We start from the raw sequence: 23,595 nt of genomic DNA, 5'->3' as shown, positions 1-23,595 counted from the left end.
GCAAAATGATCAGAATAAAGAAGCTAGAGAATCTTAACAGGCAAAGAGTGAGATGGGGGGAAAAGGGAAGATTTTAATTTTTACAATGAAATTCTGGCCCCTCTGAAATCATTGGCAAAATCCCCACTGACTTTGAAGCCTGGATTTCACCTTAATTTTTCAAAAATTTCTTGGGGCAATGGCACTTAGATGCATTTCCACAACTGTGTTTATTTATAAAGCAGGGTTTTTTTACAAGAATGATTTAGATTACTGTCTTTGGCAGGAAGTATTTATGTTTCTCTCTGCCTCCGCCATCTGAGGGTCAGGATTTTTTCTCTGTCGCTCCCTTGAGGGTTGCTGTATGCATTCTCTGACAGCTGTCATCACCCTTCTTATGCAGTATATCTTTCCTCTCAAGCAGCTGATATATGAATAGCCTCTACGCGGACATTTTTGAAGCTATGGTATTTATTGTTATTGTTTTTAAGGGTAATGGAAATGGTGATAAATTCTTTGATTCTCGGTATCCTAAGAGAGCATTTTAAAATAATTCAGAGCTTCAGGCAGAACAGGGATGAATATCTATAATATCTCTTGATTTAAGTCTCTACTAGATCATTCATTCTGGATTGTTTTTAAGTTGTAGCGTGACAAATGGTGATAAAAAAGAATTGTCTGATTTGATTGAGCCAAACTAAACAATGGTAATATTTAAAATAAACTGCTAAAGTAACTACTTCTGTCAACCAGAAGACAGAAATAAGTGGGATGTAAAATCACATATCGAGCTAAAACTGTAAAATGTTTTGGGTCAAATCCTTCCACCTTTACTCACATTGAGTAGTAACTTAGGATACAAGTGGACACTGAGTCAACAATGGAGCTCTACAAAGGCATAAGCACTCACCTACACGCTGTCAGTTACAGAACTGGAGCCTTAAGTGGGACTTATTTGTGCATGGCCTTGTGCGGCCCTCTGCACAGCATGTGTGTCACTCGTCGTCTATGTCTACAGCATGACCCAGGGCATGTGGTTTGCCCTGCTCATGTACACATACTCACGCTAGCTCTCGTTGAACTAGCAGGAGCGTACACAGTGTAGCTGCCATTGTGGCAGCGAAGGCACGAGGACAAATAGGCCTGAAATCGGTGGATATGTCCTCAGCCCAGCTCAGCCGTGCCTCCATGCTACCGTGGCTACGCTGCTACGTACACTCGCGCTTACTCAGGGAGAGCTAGCGCAAGTACGTGTACAGGAGCGAGGGAATCACACCCCTAGCTCCTACGGTAGACGTAGCCTACGTGAGGACTGATTAACACATCGGGTTCAAGCACTCCCATTGACGCCTGTATCTTTCAGCAAAGGAGTAGGGCTCCTTGGCGGGAGTGACGTGTGTGTGTGTGTGAGAGAGAGAAAGCAGGAGTGTGTATGAGATACAGAGATTATTTAATAACTGACGTGGTACTACTGCCCCACTGTAATGAACCACTTAACCTCTTTATAAAAAGATGAGTTACCAAATGATTGGATCATTAGCACCAGACAGCAAGGCCACCCTTCAGTTCAAGCCTCCGTATGCGTAACGTTTAAGTGACTGATGTGTAGTGTGGTACCTGCTTGTTGAAGCAAAGGCATATGATTGGGCTGCAAACAAGACTGGGGTCTTCTCAAAATGCATTGGGACTTTGCAGCTAGAGGTGAAATGGTATGTGCTGGATCAAGGACAACAGCAGGAAAGCGAGCGTATGGCAACCAGCAGATCAGAAAAGCCATCACCATAGCGAGTACCATCACCACAGCTCGAAACTCTCTCAACTTCTGGATGCCCAGTGTAAGATTCCTAACATGGACCTAATTTTCAGGAGCTCCCATCCTCTGAAAATTAGGCCCCTATAAGGTGTCTCAAAGCCCCAAAACTGAGACATCTAAAAACACTAGTTACATTTCAAAATAATGACCTACATATGTACTATAAATAACCTTAAAAGTTCTTCTAGTTTCACTGCAGGGTATTAAGTAGGGAGCAATATCAGAAGGGCAGGAATCGCTGTGAATTAGTTAGTGAGGAGGACAGTCCTAACAAACGAAATATGATTAATTTGTCATTAGTGGGGAGGACAAAATAATTCCAGAAGGAGTGCTGCTCAGCTCTTTCATGCTGAGGCTGGTGACCTTATTAATTTATTATTTCTAATATGCCTGACTACTAATAGCAATATTATTTGTGTATTACAGTAGCAACTAGTGCCCCATCTAATATCAGGGCCCCATTGCATTAGACACTTAAATGTTACTGCAGCCTGTGCCTTATCTGAAGAGTTTACACCCTGAGTAGACAAGAAAAATAAAGCATGGAAAAAAGGAAGCATTCGTATCCCCACTTCACAAATGAGGAACTGAAGCAGAGACCGATTAAGTAACAAGGGCAGCATTACACAGGAAATGCACAGCAGCACTAAGAACTGAATGCAGATCGCAAGGCAAATCCTTAGCCACAAGACCTTCCTTCCTCTCTTGAACACCCTGGTTCTGATCTTAGAAGTGCTCTACATCTAGCCCTTTGTAAACAAAATTTAAATACCAGAACTAGAATGCTGGCTCCCTTGAAATCAATAGGAGTTTTTTTCCATTCACTTCAGTGGGACCAGAATTTCACCCAAGAATTCTTATTCCCTCAAGTTTCAGGCACAATGCCATTTTTTCCATTTTAAACAGCTTTCCTATATTTTAAGCAGTGTTTTATTGTAGCTGGAAATTGTAGGAAATACTTTCACAAATAAGCAATGAATTTTGAAAATGCATTATTTTATGTGTAGTGTGAGTGTTATATGATCTTGGCAGCTTCAGTACATTTGCTTTTCTTTTATGGCAACAGAAATGCTGCTGGCGTACTGCAGATGGCATCGTCTGCCGACTATAAAAGTTAGTCATCAGAAGTGCCATAAACAAAGCTTGTGAGTCTCAGCCAATCTTTCAACGTTGGTAGAATATTTTTATTTTAGTTACAACTCCGTCTCTTTTCTGCTTCATTCAGTTCTGATGTCGTGTTTATGTTCAGCTTAAAATAAGTGCTTAACTGTAGTATTGACCCCACACTTGCATGTACGAATTTCTCTGAGTGAAAATACTTTGTTACAATGTTGATGTTCCTATTTGTTTGCCACAAAAAAAAAAAAAAAAAAACCACCACATATTTAAATTCTTTTTATTCCAGTACTGAAGCTTCCTGTTACTATTTTGACAATGCGTTGATGGCTATTTTAAATATTTTTTTTCTTTAGTGGAAACGTGAAATTTTGTTGTTTTTTTTAAATTGGGTTTGTGCCCTTTTTTGCTTCTTTGTGATGTATAAGGAGGACCTTTTTTATTTTAATAGTTTTTTTTAATATCAACTCTGATGTTCCCTAATTTTGCTGAAGAGGAGCATTAGAGTATGTGTATTATGAGGCCTTACACCTTAACTGAAGGTGCAGGGGGGGTTGAATCTTTAACAAATGGCAATGTTTTTTCCAATTTGATTGTTTTTAGTGCCTATTTAACTCCAAACAAAATCAAAAAGTGTCTAAGGCCTGGTCCACATTACGGCATTAGATTGACATATGCCATGTTAGGTAGAATTTATAATGTGCGTGTCTACACTACTGAGCCCTTTCTGCCAACCTAGAGGGCTTGTAAAATTGATGCCTGTACTCCACCTCGGTGAGAGGAGTAGTGCTAGAGTTGACCTTCCAGGGTCAAATTAGGGATAGCGTAGACACAATGCTGTGTAATTCAATGGGTTTGGCTTCCAGGAGGTGTCCCAGAGTGCTCCAATGTGTCCGCTCTGGACAGCACTTTCAACTCCACTGCACTTCAGCCAGGTACATAGGAAAAGTCCCAGGAACTTTTGAATTTCATTTTCTGTTTGATCAGCATGGAGAGCTGACCAGCACAGCTGACCATGCCTGCCCAGGGCTGCAAACGCGCTCCAGCGTGGTGCATACCGGAGACCTTGGAGCTGATTGGTGTGCGGGGAGAAGAGTCTGTGCAGGCAGAGCTCTGAACCAGCAGAAGAAATGCTGACATCTATGCCAAAATCACACAGGGCATGGGGGACAGAGGCTACACCAGGGATACACATCAGTGCCGTGTGAAAATAAAGGAGCTCAGGCAAGCATACCAGAAGACAAGGGAGGCGAACAGTTGCTCTGGTTCTGAGCCACAAACATGCCGCTGCATGCCATTCTAGGCGGGGACCCCACCAGTACCCCAACACTCTCCGTGGATACCTCCCAGGGACCCCAGGCGGCCACAGGCAACAACGAGGAGGACACTGTTGATGAGGAAGAGGAGGAGGAGGAGAATGTGCAGCAGGCAAGTGGAGGATCCATTCTCCCCGACAGCCAGGACCTTTTCCTAACTCTGGAGCCAATCCCCTTCCACGACCCACTGGTGCAGGACTGTGATGGCGGGGAAGGCACCTCTGGTGAGTGCACACTTGTAATAACACTACAGGGGTTAAATGCAATTGTGGTTAATGTTTAATCTGAGATAAACAATTGGGATACAGTGGCGGCCAGTCCAGCTATGCAAAGGGTGCTCCCCGGAAAAGCCTGTTTATGTGCCAAGAGGTTCCCTACCAAAAAATTTTCCCAGGTGTGCCCTGACACCGCCTACCCTTTCTTGTGTGCTTACCATGCTTGCCTGCAAACCGAAATCTGCTGCCCAGCGCTCCGCCATGTGTTGTACCTTACTGGTAGGCGCTTCTTTTAAAAGACAAAATGCGGCCATGTACCTCAGAAAATGTATTTACTGCTGTGAAGGGTTTCATTCATTCCAAGAGTTAACCTTCTGTTTTCAACAATGTATGTTTTTCCTTGCAGCTGCAACCTTGTCTGTGGGTACTTCCTCCACACCAGCACAAAGGCTGTTCCAGATTAGAAGGCAAAAAAAGCTGACAAGGTTGCGCAATGTTCTGTGATTTGATGCATTCCTCTAAGACTGATAGGACCCAGCTGAATGCATGGAGGCTTACACTGTCGGAGAGCATGCGCACCAACCAAGAGGGCAGGAAAGCATGCAGGGAACAAGAGCATAACACGCAAAAGGAAATGTTGCAGATTATGGGGGAGCAAACTGTTGAGGCATCCGTTTGAGGTGCAGGAAAGGCAACTAGATCATAGAATATCAGGGTTGGAAGGGACCCCAAGTCATCTAGTCCAACCCCCTGCTCAAAGCAGGACCAATACCTAATTTTTGCCCCAGTTCCCTAAATGGCCCCCTCAAGGATTGAACTCACAACCCTGGGTTTAGCAGGCCAATGCTCAAACCACTGAGCTATCCCTCCCCCCAAACGTGTGATCGGTGATGAATCAGCTGCCCTGCTCACCAAGTTCCATATCTTCCTCTCCCAGACACCCTAGAATGGTGGCGGGGCGGAGAAGGGGAGAAGCTCTGTGATCCCTTGAACTCAACTTCAGGGGATGGTTCATGGAGCAGAAGGCTCTTATTCCCACAGCTTTGATTGCTAGACAGTGCAATAAAGTGTAAGCAGTGTCAGGAGAGAGCTCTCCCAGACTTCTAGTGGTGAGCTGTGGAAAAAGACTTCAGAAGCTGATCTCATTTGCACGGACACACCCACCCTGCCTTGGTGCTCAGCATGATGGGACTGCTTGCCCAAATGATCACTTGTGGCTGGTGTTGGATCCCCAGTCTCCTTGTTATTGGGGCAGGAGTAATAAAGGGTCGCTATCCTTGTTGTGTGAACTGAGGGCAGCAGAACTGTACCGGGCATACCCCAATGGAGGGACTCACCCTCAACTGAACAGCACTCGCTAGGCAGGGGACATGGGTTCCAAAGCTCAATGAGTGGAGAGAGGGTAGGGACAGGTACTTGTGGTGTGGGTTCTATTTAAGGTGCCCAGACACCATTTGACCCGTCCTCTCTCCATGGTATAATAAAAGAGCTAATTTAGACTCAATTGAGAGTCTTGTTACACATTGCAGAGCTAAAATCACTGATATGTAAGTCTAAGTATTAGACCTACTTTGGGATAGTGTCTCTATTGCTAGAGAGTGTGCACCAGCAGTGAGGCTCCCCCCCTAACAGCTGAAATCACTGAGAGCTGCATTAAGTGGGGCAGGGAGGCCTGAAGACATCTTGGTGAGCAGGCAGGTAGCAGAGAGGCATGACCAGCAGGGTTGCTGTTGGGGAGGCATGGCAAGTTGCTAACTGGGTGGCTGGTGGAGAGGGCCCCAGCAGAGCCCCGCAGAGGTGTGGCAAGTGGCTGTTGAGGCAACAAGTGAGTGCCTGAGCAGTTCAGTATGTAAGGTGCCTCCTTACACCCACCTGCCTTCCACACACAGTTGTAGGTGAACTCTGCAGGTGAACCTCTGAATTCTGGGGCTGCTCTGGCCAAGGACAGCAACTGTGAGTGGGGTACAGAGAAGGGATGGGCACATTAAAGGGATTTTTGGGTTTCTGGACTTAAGACCCTGAGGGGAAAGGGACACTGCCCAACTTACTTGGGGATGGGTCTTTTGCTCGTGTTTATGAACCCTAGTTGCGATGTTTTCCCAAATTAATCTGAGTTATTTCCCTCCTTTTATTAAAAGTTTTTGCTACACTCAGACTCTGTGCTTGCGAGAGGGGAAGTGTTGCCCCTTAGAGGTGGCCAGGGGGTGGTGTGTAATTGTCCCAGGTCACTGGGTGGGGGCTTGAGCCAGTTTTGTGTTGTATTGTTGAAAAGGAACCCCTAGATACTGAACCTGGCCCTTGTTGCTGCTGGCTCCACCTGGCAGAAAGGTTACATAAGCTATTTGTCCTTGCCCCTTCCCCGCTATGTTATCAGGCCCTTACACCCAGGTTATCTTTGCTATTCATTGCTGTCTCTGTTCAGTGTTTGTTAGCATAATAAAAATTCATGAACTGAGGACAAGAGGCTCTTTATTCACTGTGCACGCTGTGGTTGGTGGGGGGTTAGTTTACAGGGCAGTACATGCAAACAACGGGGCAGCTTGCTAAGGAACAACACACAGAACTGTAACATCAGTGTTGGATCATTCATGAAACTGGTTTTCAAAGCCACTCGGAGACACAGTGCACCTCGATGTGCTCTTCTTATTGCCCTGGTGTCTGGCTGCTCAAGATGGGCTGCCAGGAAATCTGCCTCAACTCTCCACCCCACCAGAAACTTTTCCCCCTTACTTTCACAGATATTATGGAGCACACAGCAAGCAGCAACAACAATGGAAATATTGCTTTCACGGAGGTCTAACCTAGTGAGTAAACTGCTCCAGTGCCCCTTTAAATGTCCAAAGGCACATTCTACCACCATTCTGCACTTGTTGAGCCTATGGTTGAACTGCTCCTTACTGCTGTCCAGGCTACCTGTGTACGGCTTCATGAGCCACAGGAGCAAGGGGTAGACTGGGTCTCCAAGGATAACTATTGGCATTTCAACATCACTAATGATAATTTTCCAGACTGGGAAGAAAGTTCCTTCTTGCATATTTCTGAACAGACCAGAGTTCCTAAAGATGTGCGCATCATGTACCTTTCCCGACCATCCCATGTTGATGTCAGTAAAACGGCCCTTGTGATCCACCGGTGCTTGCAACACCATTGAGAAGTACCCCTTGTGGTTTATGTACTCTTTGGCAAGGTGGTCTGGTGCCAAGATAGGGATGTGTGTTCCGTCTATCACCCCACCACAGTTAGGGAACCCCATTGCAGCAAAGCCATCCACTATGTCCTGCACATTTCCCAGAGTCACTGCCCTTCTTAGCAGAAGTGAATTGATTGCCTTGGCTACTTGGATCACAGCAGCCCCTATGGTAGATTTACCCGCACCAAACTGATTCCTGACTGACCGGTAGCAGTCAGGCGTAGCAAGTTTCCACAAGGCTATCGCCACTCGCTTCTCAACTGTCAGAGCAGGTCTCATTTTGGTATTTATACACTTCAGGGCTGGGGAAAGCAATTCACAAAGTTCCATGAAAGTGGTCTTACGCATTTGAAAGTTCTGCAGCCACTGCTTCTCATCCCATACCTGCATAACTATGCAGTCCCATCAGTCTGTGCTTGTTTCCCGGGCCCAGAAGCGGCATTCCATCGTGTCAACAAGCCCGGCTGCCGCCACCAGCACGTGCAAATTGCTCCATTCCATGGCTTTCAGCATGGCTATTTGCATGGAATCACATTCTTCTGCGAGGCGGCTCCTGGCTAGGCTCTGAAAATACTGCAGGATGATGCACGAGGTGTTTGTGATGCTCACAACAACAGTGTACAGCTGAGCGGGGTCCATGCTTGCCATGCTATGGTGTCTGCATGAGTAACCCAGTCTTAGGCGTGAAAATGATTGTTTGCCATTGCTTTCAGGGGGAGAGGAGGCAGAGGGAGGGAGGGAGAAGGCAAGTGCATCATGGGAGGCTGGCGATATGTACCCAAAACAACGCGCAAAAATGTTTTTGTCCCATCAGAATTCCCCCTAACTCAGAATTCCAATTGGCAGCAGGAACTGTGGGATAGCATCCCACGGTGCATCACTCCCTGAGTCGATGCTAGCCATGGTAGTGAGAATGCACTCCACTGACAGAATGTGCATAGTTGGGACATGCAGCATCGACTTTGTAAAATCAGAGGCTAAATGTTGACTTAAATAAATTCGACCTAATTTCCTAGTGTAGATATGCCCTAAGATTCCCTTCCCCTCTGGGTTTGCTCAGCTTTTTGTCTCTGGGATCTTATGATGCCGTAATTTCACTTCTTAGCTGCCATAAAGTATTCCTTGATACACAAGATCTCAATTTCTAAAGTAAAAAAAAAAATCTGATTTTTGTGTGTGGCCATTTCAGGTCCAGTTTGCACATCACTAAAAAAGCACAAAGGTCATTTCCAAGGGTTTTTTTTCTATTAGTGAATCTATACATCAGATGCAGATTGGGTGATTTAAGTCCAGGGTCGCCCACTTCCATACCAATACTTGTGAGAGTGTTGAGGAACCAGGGGCTTCTATGAGAACTTTTCACAAGCTGCAATATTATAAAATGGCCCTGTTCTCGTGAGTTTTGCAGCCTATTTTCCCCGTCAAAGAGATTCAGATAAGCTAGAAATAAAATGATATATGGAAAGAGTTGTACAACAAAATAAATAGAGCTGATCAACAATGCGGAATATATTTTGCAAAAAAAAACAAAACAAAAACGTAACACACACACATTTTTTTCCTGAAAAACTTTCATCAAATTTAAAAAAAAAAGCACAAAAAATTAATCTAAATTTTGAAAATATTTAATCAGACCTAAAAATAATCAACCATTTCAATGAGTCAAAATCAAGGTAGGTTATGCTGTATGTTAAGAATTCCTGTACAGAAAGAGCAAGGTACTATAAACAGTCAGCAAAAGCATAAATTGAAACCTACCTTATGCAATGAACTGAAGGCATTGTCATAAGAAAATCCAGTGATTAGTATAGGAACAATGAAGCAGGCTACGAAGTAGACAATCTGCCATCTACAGTTGCTCCAGGATCTTTATTCCCTGCTAATGGAGCAGGAGATTTGGACTCCTTCAGGAGTACAAGAGCTCCAGCCAAAGAGTGGTGACACTGCCCAGATGAGACAGATGAAAACAAGTAGCTGGTAACCTCTCTTTAGACTGAACTTTAGAGCTCCAGTAAGTTAGCATACCGCATTGTGTCTTTCATAGGCTAAGACAGGGACCAAAGAGAAACCACACTTGACAAATTACAAGAAATAATATGAGCAACAATCAGATCAGAATGTTTAAAGGTTAATTCATACACCAGCCTCCAAGTTTCATAGCAAGGCATTACTGAAAGATTTAAAGTATCTGGGGTAAAATCCTTGCCCCACTGAAGTCAATGGCAAAACTCCCATTAACTTCCATGAGGCCAGGATTTCATTCCTGGTGTGTACTAATCTCTATCAATCACGAGAATGTAGCAATTTTTTCTAAACAGAAAATCTCGTAAGTGTGAAAAAAACCCAAAAAAGCCCATAAGAAATTATTAATCAAAATATGAGATTAAGACATTTTAAGAACATAAGAATGGCCATACTGGGTCAGACCAGTGACGAGCTGCCAAAATCTTAACAACGGGTTCCCTCCTCACTCCACGAGGGGATCGTTGCCCACCCTCGCCCCCCGGGACTCCTGCCCCATCCAACCCCCCCGCGTTCCTTGATGCGCCCCCCAGAACCCCTGCCCCATCTACCCCCCTCCCCTGTCCCCTGACTGCCCCCAGAACCGGACAGGAGGGTCTCATGGGCCACTGTAGTGGGTGCCCACTCCATCCCTAAGAGCCAGAGGCACCTGCCGGGGGGTGAGGTGGGGAGTCCCAGCGGTGCATACCTGGGGCAGCTCCCAGGAAGCATCCGGCAGGGCCCTCTGGCTCTTAGGGGTGGAGGAATGTACTGGGGGGGAGCAGGGGGAGCGGCCGCTCCCCCACTGATCACATCAAAAGTGGTGCCTTAGGCTGGAGCACCCATGGGGAAAATTTGGTGGGTGCAGAGCACCCACTGGCAGCTCCCCACTCCGCGCCCGGCCCCAGCTCACCTCTGCTCTGCCTCCTCCCCTGAACCCACCGCCCCGGTCTGCTTCTCCGCGCCCCCGTCCCCCGGCTTCCCGCGAATCAGCTGTTCGGCGGGAAGCTGGGGAGGGCAGAGAAGCAGGCCGCAGCTTCCCGCTCAGGCCGAGGGTGGTGGAGGTGAGCTGGGGTGGGGAGCGGGCCCTGCGCGCCCCCCGGGTTATCTGCTGTGGCGCGGGCAGCCCTCCTCGCCCCCCCCCCCGCCCCAGCTCACCTCCACCTCCCTGGGCCTGAGCGGGAAGCCGCCGCTTGCTTCTCAGCCTGCCCCGGCTTCCCGCACAAACAGCTGATTCGCGGGAACCCGGGGGGGGGGACGGGACGGGACGGAGAAGCAGGGCGGGGCGGCGCATTCAGGGGAGGAGGCGGAGCAGATGTGAGCTGGGGCTGGGGGTGGGGCAGGGAGATGCTGGTGGGTGCTCTGCACCCACCAAGTTTTCCCCTTGCGTGCTCCAGGGCTGGAGCACCCATGGAGTCAGCGCCTAAGGCGCCACTTTTGGCCGGTTAAATTTAGAAGGCCTTTTAGAACTGGTTGTCCCTCGCGGAACAGGGACTTCTAAGTTTAACAACGGTTCTAGCAAACTGGTGCGAACTGGCTCCAGCTCACCACTGGGTCAGACCAATAGTCTATTTAGCCCAGTATCCTGTCTTCTGACAGTGGCCAATGCCAGAGGCTTCAGAGGGAATGAACAAAACAGCAATTATTCAGTGGTCCAGTCTGAGTTTCTGATGGTCAGAGGCTTAGGGACATCCAGAGTATGGGGTTGTACCCCTGAACATCTTGGTTGATAGCCATTGATGGACCTATCCTCCATGAGTTTATCTAATTCTTTTTTGAACCCCATTATAGTTTTGGCCTTGAAAACATCCCCTGGCAACAAGTCCAACAGGTTGACTGCTTTGTGTGAAGAAGTTCTTAATTTTTGTTATTGTTGTTTTAAACCCACAGCCATAGGTGCCAACTCCATGCGTGCTCTGGGGCTGGAGCACCCATGGGAAAAAATCAGTGGGTGCTCTACACCCACTGGAAGCCAAGCTCCCCTCACCCCCACTCCACCTCCTCCTCCTCCCCTGAGCACACCACGTCCCCGCTCCTTCACCTACCTCCCAGTATTTCCCGCCCGGCCACTGCCAAACAGCTGTTTTGCAGCATTAGCACGCTCGGGGTGGGGGGAGGAGCGGAACGTGGCGCACTCAGGGGAGGAGGCAGGGAAGAGTTGGGGCCAGGGCTGGGATTTGGAGAAGGAGTTGGAATATTGCCAGGGAGGGGGCGGAGTTGGGGCAGGGACTTTGGGGAAGGGGTGGGAAGAGGCAGGGCAGGGGCAGGGCCTCATGGAAGGGGTGGAGTGGGGGCGGGGCTGGGGGAAGAGTGGTCAAGCACCCATGGGAAAGAGGGGAAGTCAGCACCTATGCCCGCTGCCTATTAATTTCATTGGGTGACCCATGGTCCACTTAGTCAGACCAATAGTATCATCTTGATTTTGCTTGATGTGTCGTTAAACTAGTGGCTAAAATATAATCTTCTTTAACAAAGATCAGACATTCAGGTCTCCTGGTCAAATATGGCACTTTTCACTTGACTTTCTGGTTCTTTGTGGGTTACTGTTGTTGGTTTAGAGGTTTTGGTTGGTTGGTTGGTTGGTTGGTCTTTTCTTCCCTTTAGTGGAAAGGATAGATTTGTAGTAAAGTGAACATTTTTTTGCTATTCTTACTACTGTTGTAAAGAGCTATTATCCCTCCCACTAAATTTACCCACTGTATTAAAAGTGGATATTTTGAGGCATGAATACATTAGATTTGTATTTAGTTTTATTTACTTATTAAAAAAATTAATACTAACCAGTATTGACAATACCTTCTTTCACAGACAATAAGAGAGGGTGTCAGATATCCAAGATGGGAATATATCAGCCCACATCACTGCAGGTATCAGTGGAGTTCCTCACCAAGTAATTTGTTTCTCAGCATGAAAAAAGCTGGCAGAATCTGTCCTTTGTGAATGGTTAATAGATTCAGAGTAGGAGTCACAATTCGAGATGGAAAGCAAACATTAAGCAGTGTTATAACAATCCTACTTAGCCCTACAGCATTCCATTCATTTAATGGTCTCACTGTTTAGAAAATTATATTTTTGAGCTGTGAATTCTTTTTTTTTTTTTAAGTTAACAGAAAATTAGCTCTGTAAAACTATTGCTAGGTTAATCCTTCTTTTGGACTCTTTAACCACAATAAATGGTTGACTTTTTCTAACCTAACACAACACACACAAAATTTCATGTATTAGAACTGAGGAGGATGCATGTCACTTGGCTGTTGCTTACCAAAGTAGCTGACAGCAAATCCTTGGAAACTGCAGAACTTATGTCCCACGTAGAAATATCCATGGTAGTTTCTAGCTGTAACTATAGTGGTGCCACACAGAAATATCATGAGATCTAAAAAGGAGAGATTTAGAATGAATATGTTGATAGGGTTTTTTAAGGTAACTGTCATCACCAACAAATTATTAAATATTGAAAACAACATCAAGGAATATCAAGAATGCCAAAATGCTATATTCAGATCTACGGAAAATGGTGGGTCTCATTGTGATGCTCTCAGCTAGGTCATTTACAACAGTAATATTATTCTGCATCTGCCCATAATGGAGAACTGGAGATTTTGTTAGAACTGTTCACACAATAGATGGTTCAACTTCTATACGAACAAGGCCTTCGTACACACTGTGATGCTTCCCAGGGGGACCCAGGGCTGTGAGGCACCTCACTACCACCTGCCCTTAGCATGAAGGAGCCTCAGCTGTGCCTGCTGGGGGTCAGCTCCGCAACTCTACATGCCACAGGTAACACAAGCATGCCCCTCTAGGCCTACGCAGGCCCTGCTCTCTCTCTATAGGTTAGCGATAGGCAAACTCCAGCCCTCTGAGTGCCCCCTGGAGTGGTCACCCCCTGTTCCACTGGACACTAGTAGCATACACAGATTTGTTGCTTTGGAAGAAGCAGTACATCCCAGCATACCAGTTCTATCTTGGATCATTACTCATCTTATCACACAGCACTTAGATATGTTTATAGGAAAACAAGTACAAGTTTATTTAACAAAGAACAGAGATTATTAAAGTGATAGCAGGTAGAAGTATTGGAAATAAATGATTACACATAAAATAAAATCATAAGATGCATTCTAGAACCTAGAATTACTTAACTAGCTACTTGCATGCTTTATAGAACAATGCTCACCCAGCGTTTTACAGCCAAAGTCCTCCAAGCGTTTTACAGCCAGACTTGGCTGTAATCTTCCATTCATGAGACAAGTCACTCTGTCAACTTGCCCTTCAGTGAAAGATCCAGGGTGTCTGTCTGCACCCGTAGATATATAAGAACAATCCATTGTCCTTATTCATAAACAGGACACTCCCTGTCTGGTTGTTTTTTCCTTTATACTTCTTACATATAGATTTTGTTGTCTGTTAACCAGCATCTGGCTCTCTATGCAAATAGGCATACACAGGGAGGCGCACAATGCACAATGATCAGACAGCGCGATAAGCATCTGTAACCCCCTGCCTAAAAGGAACCTGTCTAAGACATGTCACCTGCTGCTTACCTGCCTTAAGAACATAATTTTCAGAATAGAACACAGCTCCTTAAATATGATCCATCCATACATGTCACAGTGACTATGGTGATAACTGGGTTACTGGCTCTTGGTAAAACCTCACGTTACTCTTTAGTGAATTATTATGCATAGATCCAACCCACGGGATTCCTGTTACATCCTGGGCATCCCATGTGGCCTCTTCCAGATGGCAGTAAGGGGTCCCTGCATCATATGTGGTGCTATGTTTTATATTTGAGAGGTAAAACAATGGAATTAAACTCACAGCTGTCTTCTTTCACTTGCCTTTCTGGTATGTTCTTAAGTGCACTAACCAAGTATCCTAATAAGATTACAATCAATAAAATAGTGTCTGATAGTCACTGTCAGCACCAAAGAGGAACTCAGAGGTCATCTTTATTGTAATAATTTCCAGGATACTCTTTGACTCAAGCTAAAAAGTGTGCGAAGAAAATTGTCACATGGCAGAAAGACAATTACTGTGTCAACTGTATCTTCACCTGTCTTTTCATCTAAAAAAATACCATCCCCATCACCCCCCCCCAATATTTTCTTCTTAATCTAGCACTAAAGAAAACAGGTTAATCTAACGATGTGTAATCCTAGCAAATCTTGCATAATGGAGAGTATTTCCCTGCCAACCTTGCTACGGTTCCTTCTGGAGCATTTATCTTTGCTTCCTTCAATGCAAAATACTATGCTAATCCAATGATGCCATTGAGAATGACAATGCACAGGTGTCAAGAAGGTCAAAGTGATGATTCCCGACTTAATGGTTACTTGACTACACTGCACATAGGTCACTATATATGGTTGGGTAATACAAAATACTATAGCCAGTTCCTCAGCCAGTGTAAATCAGAGTAGCTTCATTGATTTCAGTGACTTCAGTTAACTATGCCAGTTGAGCGTAAACCCTTATATGTGCATAAGTGGGCTGTGTGGCATTTGCAGTTGGAGCCATGACTTTAGAGTTCCAGATTTATGTCATACTTCGTTTCAAAATTCAGTTTTCTGCTACCAAAATTCAAAAACTTACACTTTGAGAATACTTCTAATGTTTCAGGTGCAAGTATTATAAACTTTGCACTCAAGTTTGCATCTCAAAACTTCACTGGTAAATACTATGGGGCCAGATGGGTTTATATCTCCATAGCAAAATCTGGGAATTGGAAAGCAATGCATAGATTAGGCTGAGTTAGCTTTAACTACGAGAAAAGCACTAATAACCACATCTGGCTACCAGTTAAAGAACTGCAACAAAACATGTTTCCCCTTTATCAGCATGATGTGGCATCTGTTTTTAGAACAGAGGTAGCTTGCTGCATTTAACTAATTATTCTAAGAGTTATATCTTGTGACACTCAGATTCTGCTACTCAAATAAACTTCATGAGAGCAGACTTTTATTGACAGCATTGTACAACTTTGCTTCCTTTGGTCTCCTCTTGACAATGAGTCAGGGTTTTACAGGCATATATAGAAAGGGCAAAGTACATGTAGATAGTTAATTGGCACTCCTGTCAGTTTCATTACTAAGGTTATCATGCAGGAAGTCACTGATGAGTGAATATAAGCATCTGCCATTCTTTACAGCATATCCTGTGTTGGCAGGATTTACTTATCCAGTAAATCCATCCTTTTGGATGAATTGATATCAAACTGAAGCAGTGTTATCTTGTTCAGAGGTCTTTTAATTCCCATTGCTGCATGTTTCATTATGATATCCAATGTGGAGCTGGCCAGCACGAAAGCCATCAGGTTGGTCATGAAATCCTAGCTCCATTGAAGTCCATGTAAAAAATCCCATTGACTTCAACAGGGCCAAGATTTCACCCTACATGTTTAACCAGTGGGCCATCCCATGACTGACCAGTAAGCAACTGTCTTCACAATGGCCCATATATAATATCCATAATGATGTGAACATGAGGCCCTTCTTTTTAGGGCCTTATTCTTCTGCCCACAGATTTACCAAGCTGTGAAACAGATGTTTATGATATAAAATAAACACTGGACACAATGTCAGGAGCAACATATTTTAGCAGTTTTGATTTGGAGTCTAGAAACCATCAGATTAAAGTGGCACCTGAGGATTGAGAGAACTCTGCCTTTGTGACGCCCTATGGACTGTTTCAATTCTGCAGAATGTCTTTCAGTCTCATGAATGCACCAGAGGTGTAGTAAATATACCAGGGAAACAGTTCCAGTATGGAGTAAATTATCTGACCCAAACTGTGAGAACTGAAGACATCCTCACACTCTTAGATTACTTCATTTGTTTCCATAAAACATGGGAGAAATAACTGGTAGACATGGACAGGATTCTAAAGCTTTTTAAGGAGTTAGGGTCTAAACTTGCACAAATGTCAGTTTGCCAGGAGTCACATTACCTTCCTAGGATGTATAGTGAAAATGGATTGGAGCCCCAGAAACTGAACATTATACAAACCTGGAGGAGGTACAGAAGCTTGAAGGCCCCTGGGAATAGTAGAGGAGATTTTTTTTTTTAATACTCAGAGTGGGCAGCACCATTATACCACCTAACTAAGGGCAATTTTGTCTGGATGGAGGCATACCAAACAGTATCTGAGTTACTGAAGGAAGGACTGCTAAACCATGCTGCGTTTAAATTCCCAGTTCCATCCTGTCCATTCATGGTAACCTGGGATGCCTCAAAACTTGCTGTTGGATTTACATTTGAACAAATTGATTAACTCAGTTTGCGTAGTGGCTTTTGAAGGTTGCAGATTAAAAGAGAGAGAAATTTATTGCTCAGCTACAGAAATGCAGCATTTAGCTATTGCGGAGGCCCTCAAGGCCCATTGTCCCTGCTTAGCAGGTACGGAATTCACAGTGTACACACACCAGAGTGCGCTGCAGTGGCTCCTTATGAAGCACCGCCCAGAAGGAGGCCTTTGGAAATTGATACACAAACTCTCTCAATATACATTCACAGTTCACCATAAACCTGGAAAGCAAAATGTGGTTGTATATGCGCTCAGTGGGGGAAGGCAGTGAGAATAGACTCAGGCTGGTCTTGTGAGCACATCTGGCAAGAACAGTCTAAGGACCCTGAGTTATGTCTGGTGTGCCAACAGAGCTACAGAAGGAGAACCTGCCTGGGGAGGTTCAATGCCATTCAGGAACGATTATCCATTGATCTGGGCTCTGGTTACCAACTTGGTGATGTATGAAGGTAACAGGCTTGTCTTGCCAGCAAGCTGACAGAGAGCGGTACTGCAGTGTCATTAGCAGGCTACCTGGGGTATGAAAAGACACTGAGCCATGTAGCCAACTGATTTTTTTGGCTGAGCCTGGCTGCAGATGTTAAGGACTGTGTACTTTCCTGGCACCTGTCAAGAAAGGAAAGTGGCAGCAAGAAGAGGCAGAACTCCTTTGAGGGAAATGTCCCAATCTAGTAAACCCTGGGAGCACATACAGATTGACTTGTAAGGCCCTCTACCAGAAACACCCGGTGAAAATCGGTGTTTGTTGGTAGTGCATAACACCTTCTCAAAGTACATGGTGGCATAACCACTGAAGAATAAAAAGACTGAGTCAGTTCCAGGGGCACTGATGAACCATGTAGTGTTGCAGTTCAGCCCCCCCAACTACATCTGCAGTGATCAGGAGAAGGATCTTGAATCATGGTTGTTAGACAAGGTTTGCTGACATCTCCAGATAAGCAAGGTGAGGACCAGTGTTGCCCATCCTGTGAGAAATGGGGTGTGGGGAAAGTAAACCGCACCATTCATTCTCTGCTTAGAATCATAGTCAGTGAAAACCAACAAGATTGGGACATTTGTTGTCTTTGCATATAACACCAGCCAGCACTCAGCTAATCCATTACTCTCCTTATGACATTATTTTTGAACCTTATTAATAGCACCAGAGATTGCAACGCCCGGAGCAGAGAGCCAAGCCCAGCCAGACCCACAGCACAGGAGCTGCAGGAACCACCACTGTGGGGTGAGTGCCGGGCAGAACCAACCCCACCCCCCCACACACACACACACCTCCCTGGGAGACAGGATCTGACCGAAACTACCCCAGGGCAAGGCCGTAACCAGAGCAGGGCAGCTGCCAAGGGTGCAAAGATTATGGGGTGACTCGGGCTGGCGATGCCAGCGAGCTCGGGCCAGTCCCACATGGAGGTGCTTGGAGAAGGCGCACTACCTCCGTTCCCTGAGTCACCTCAGTGAGCCAACCAGCCTGTCTGGGTTGGGGGGACACAACCAAAAAATCTGGGGGGGCATGTGATCCTGCATGCTCCCCCCTCCCCACACGCATCACTGCTGGTCGTTGGTGCAAATATGCTTGCTCATCCCAGGTGCTAAAATGCCTAGTTACAGCTCTGCCCCAGAGGCTCCACCCACAGTCTATTTATTGAGTCGCAACAGGCCATAAACATTTACAAATGGGTCCTGAGCCCAAATAGGTTGAGAACAACTTACTTAGTCTTTCTCTAGCATATTTCCTACGAGATACCTGGAGGGTCCACAAGATGGCTCTATGCCAGAGCAATGCTGTACGCCCTCTATCCGTTGGTCTTGCTGCTATCAAGGATAGTTCCTCATGCCAAGGGTTTGCAGGGTTGGTTGCTTAAAAATAAATGTCTTTGCTGTCCAGCACAGTGCACTGGAAATTACATTGGTGTCAATGCCCAAGTGCATGACCTACATTTAGCCCTGAACACTACAGAACTATTTACAATCTTTTTTAATTTCTCATGGACTTTTTGGGGCATACTGATTCTGTGGAATGACAGCGGCAGATTTTTAATGGTCCACTAATTGAATTTGTTTTGGCTAGTTCCCAGCAGGGTAACTTCTTTCTTCCTCCTCAAATTCCCCTGAAGTTTCAACTGAAAGATGATATTCCTCTGCACTTCCTGTAGCATAGTGTTGGCATGTGTTAATTAACTCTAGCATTCCACCTCAGACCTAGCTAGTTCTGGTGGCAAGCTCTCCCTCTATTCTGTAAAATGCTTTGGGAACATTCTGTTTTAAAGGAACAGTAAGTTATTCTTTTTGTAACACCAATTGCGTTCTTCAACCCTGTATGGAGGAGATTACACAAAGTGCTTACCGGGGTTAGTATGATCTTTTTGTGTAGTTACATTCCCCTCAGATAATCAGAAAAACCTACACGTTTCAGAATATTACATACACATTCCCAAGCAAGAGTACAAGTAAGGGAGTGCCTCCCTCCCTTTATTTTTCATATTGTTTGCTCCTGAAGTAAGCTTTGTATTTGCATGCCACTGTTAGCTTTTTAAATATCAATAATAGGAACCTGCCTGAGGTTATTTTCCCTTGTTTATGGTGATACACTAACATGCTGGAAGATAGCAGCTGTTGGTAAGAACTAGGAAGATTATCCTTTTTAACTACCCCCATCCCTTTCATCCAGTAGGAGTTACACTATATTTTCTGTGTGGGTTTTCATATGTATATGCAGTTAGCTGGTTGTTTGGGGAGTTGGTGTTGAGAAACAGAGCTGGCATTTGGTTTTAGTTACATTTTCAGCAATCTTTTGTATGACCAATGACTTTGAGTAGTTACATGATACTATATTCATCTTGATTTATTACTGGGGAGATGGCTTTTTTATTCTGTGGGTCATATTTTCATTTGTTGTCTACAGTGTTTATAAACTAATGCATATATTATGTGTCAGAGATGGATTCTAGCGCTATATATTTATGTAAAATAGAAAACAATATTTACCCACTTTTATAAAATATATGGATAGCTACAGATAAAAAGTACTAAATATTTACTATAGGTGGGGCTGGTAACACTTCCTATTATTAATGTTTCCAGACATTTCCCATTATACAACCCTGTTTTCAGCTGCTTGTAACTTTGCCTAACTTCAACCATTTTTGCTGAAATTTTCTATAGTGGCTATCTGCCTCAGGCTGAAGGTTTTGGGAAACTTCAGCCAAAACAGTTCAGCCATTTTAGAGAATGAGGCTAATGAAAAATACATTATTTTGCCCATGTTAGAAAAAATTCTGACAACTTTTTATTTGAGAAGCTCCTGTTTTGGAGCAGGGACTTGACATTTGACGGGGGTGTGCCTTTGACTGTGCCCGTGAAAAAGCAATCCAAATCTGGCTAAATTGAAAAATTGCAGTTTGCACACACTCAGTAGAAACCTGCTAGACCTGTCCAGCCAAATTCCCTGAAGTTTCTGTGGCTCTAAATTCCCTAACGTTACTATTCAAAAAATAGTATGTGATTGTGTAATTAAAGACCATATCATAATGGGCAAGCACAAATTAAGGTTGCACAGGTAACCTTAATTCTGGCATTTCCTAACTTTATGAGTGCTTGACTTTGCAACCTTAATAATATTCTTTTCAGATAATTTTTGTGTGTGTATTTATTATGTACAGTGTGTTTAGTGCGTGGTAGTTGAGTGGCCCCCCATGGAACAAATACGTTTTAATGAGGGAATTTCTTATGGAGTGAGGTTGCAGGTGTATGTGCCTATGTGTATATAACTACATTTAGGGTATGTCTACACTGCACACTCTTTAGGGCAGTACATAGATTATATGCATTACACGTTGCCACCCCCACTCAGCACAGGTATAAATAGCAGTGTAAACGGTGTGGCACTGCTTAGGCAACTAAAACAAAGACATGTCTGAACCCTGTAGGTATGTGCCCTGCATGGGTCTCTACACGCCCAAGCAGTGCCTTTCCCATCTACGCTGCTACTTTTAGCAGTGTAATGTCCCACTGCCTCCCCGCTACTGGAGTCTTTGCCCACCACAGGGAAAGGCTCCAGCAGTGGGGAAAGGATCTGGCAGAGGGGAGGCAGTAGAGAAAGTCTCTGCCTTTGACAGCTTCCCCTGCAGGAGCCTTTCCCCACTGCCTCCCTGCACAGGATCCTTTCATGGACACGTGTAGCTACATGCCACAGTGTGGACGCATGCTTTTCACTGCAATGCATAGCTACATACCCTACATGCCACCGCCAGTAGTGTGCAGTGTAGACATTGCCTTAGAGAGTTCTGTATTGGTTGTTCTCCATGGTAAACGAACTATGTTTCAATAGTTATTTACAGTGTAAAAAGGAAGTTTCTGTCTTTCATATTCTGGGATATGGAAAAAAATGGGTTTATGTCTCTCTACATTTTCATGATATTTTATCTATTCAGTACCTCAGCTATAGTTTTCTTTCCTGTTACATTAAAAAAGAGCACGTTTTACTTTCACTCCATCTTTATAGACATCCAACTGCTATTTTTTTCTTTTTTCCATTTTTGCTTATTGTTTGCACCAGCTGCTTTGAAGTCACACTTAATTAGATTCTTTTTATCATTTGGCATTTGAAGTAACTGTATGTTGGATAACAAGCCACTGGATCTTTGAACTTAGGGCAAATTCCATCTTTTGAAGCTTGAATCATTAGGAGCAAATGATGAAATCAATGGAAATTTATTTATTGCTCTGTCACTGGTGTTTAAATAAGCCTGTGTTTGAATTTAAGGTACTCTCTGGCCACTTTAAGTCCTTTAAAGCTTCTTAGTAGCACATTTTTTCATAATTAAAGATGATTCTCTCCCTCCACCCCCTCTGCACAGGTGCATGGACTAACTGCAGCAGAGCCATTGCGTTGCTATAAGCGAGACAGGATCTGAGGGCCTCCTTCACACAGCAGAGCAGAGCTGAGAAAGGGAGCAACATGGGGACAGGGCAGTGGATTTGTCATCCAGCCATTCATCTCCACCATTCATGCAATGCAGAACAGCCATGGGCTTTACTGTTCTGCTTCTCTTCCACAGCCTGTAGTGCAATCTTGGATCAACACACACCCCAAACTTCCTCTGCTTTTCCCAGCACGCAGCCTGGTAACGTGGGCTGGGCTCAAAGGGCAGCATTCGCTCTTAATTGCAAGGGGAAATCATATGTTAATGCATATTTCCTTTTTTATGCTATATTTCTTTCTATTAGGGTCTTTCCAACACAAATACCACAGACAAGAGGTTCCCTGTCATATTCCCTGTCACACACTGAAAAAGGCTGAAATGGCTGCCTTCAGAGACAAGAAGTAATTACAAAAAAAAAAAAAAAACAATCGTCTGGCTGTTACGGAGTACGTTTATTTGACATTTAAAGGCTACCATGACATCCGTGTTACTTCAGTATAGTAAGAACTACCTAACTCAATGGCAAACAGCAAATGCACCAATAGTAGAAGAAAAGCGGGACTTAGAGGTACAGTAGAACCTCATAGTTACAAACGCCAGAGTTACAAACTGACCAGTCAACCATAAACCTCATTTGAAAGCAGAATTAAACAACCAGGCAGTAGCAGAGACAAAAAAAAATTTTTTTAAAAAGCAAATACAGTACAATACTGCGTTGAACATAAACTACTAAAAAAAATAAAGGGAGAGCAGCATTTTTCTTCCGCATAGTAAAGTTTCAAAGCTGTATTAAGTCAATGTTCAGTTGTAAACTTTTGAGAGAACAACCATAATGTTTTGTTCAGAGTTACGAACATTTCAGAGTTACGAACAACCTCCATTCCCAAGGTGTTTGTAACTCTGCTGTTCTTCTGTACTCAGACTTCATCAGCTGTACAAGCTCATACCTATTAAACTGGAATACTTTGCTTTGCAACATATTAGATACAATAATTAACTTCTCAATGAATGTTTGTGTGCACTGCATATAATTATACCATAGCTGACACAGACAACCTCTCTTGGCTTCCAAGTATATAAAGTATTCTCACACCCACGGGTTAAGTAGAAATCCTGGCAACTAGTATTTCTGCCAGGAGAAACTAATCTTTGTTTAACATGGTCATTTTACCCATTAGGTAAAGTAATCCAGTGAGATGGTTTAATGCTTTGTTAGGCAAAAAGATTCTTTTCCCCAAGAATCAGGCAGGCACAGACAATACTGAAGGGGGTTTATTTACGGTACCAGGAAGACTGACAAGCAGCTTCAAAAATATGGTGCCACCGTGGCCAGTTATATACATTCTCTTATCAATTCATTTGCATTTATCTGTACATACAGAAACAGACATTGTTACAAGTCAAGAGAGAACCCTGACAAAAGATAAAAATAAGAACAGTACATACATATAGAGGTCATCCTAATTGCATCAAACATCTATGACTACCTTGTGGGGGAAGGAGGCTGGGTGTGGGGGGTAGGGATGAGTGCTTACAGATATCCGGTGGGCTGTGAAGGGAGGGTTTGTTCTGTTTTAAGAGCTGCGTTACTGGGCGGGCATTGACCATGTAAGCTTATCAATTGTTTACAGTTGTCAGTGTCCTTGCTACTGAAATGCTAATTGAAGCATTCCTGCTTGTTCTGCGGTTTCTGTCTTAGCTGTTAGCTAAATTTTAACTCTTGCCTGACAGCTTCTTG

General features: G+C 44.3%; 1 pseudogene; it reads right to left on the bottom strand.

Moving 5' to 3' along the window:
- Window positions 1-1,541: 1,541 nt before the first annotated feature.
- Window positions 1,542-23,348, bottom strand: LOC141989340 (pinopsin-like; annotated as a pseudogene).
- Window positions 23,349-23,595: the final 247 nt, after the last annotated feature.

The sequence above is a fragment of the Natator depressus genome, chromosome 1 (genome assembly GCF_965152275.1).
Source record: "Natator depressus isolate rNatDep1 chromosome 1, rNatDep2.hap1, whole genome shotgun sequence".
Classification (NCBI taxonomy): Eukaryota; Metazoa; Chordata; order Testudines; family Cheloniidae; genus Natator; species Natator depressus.
The sequence above is the reverse complement of the archived record's forward strand: the minus strand, read 5'-3'. Positions and strand labels throughout refer to the sequence as shown.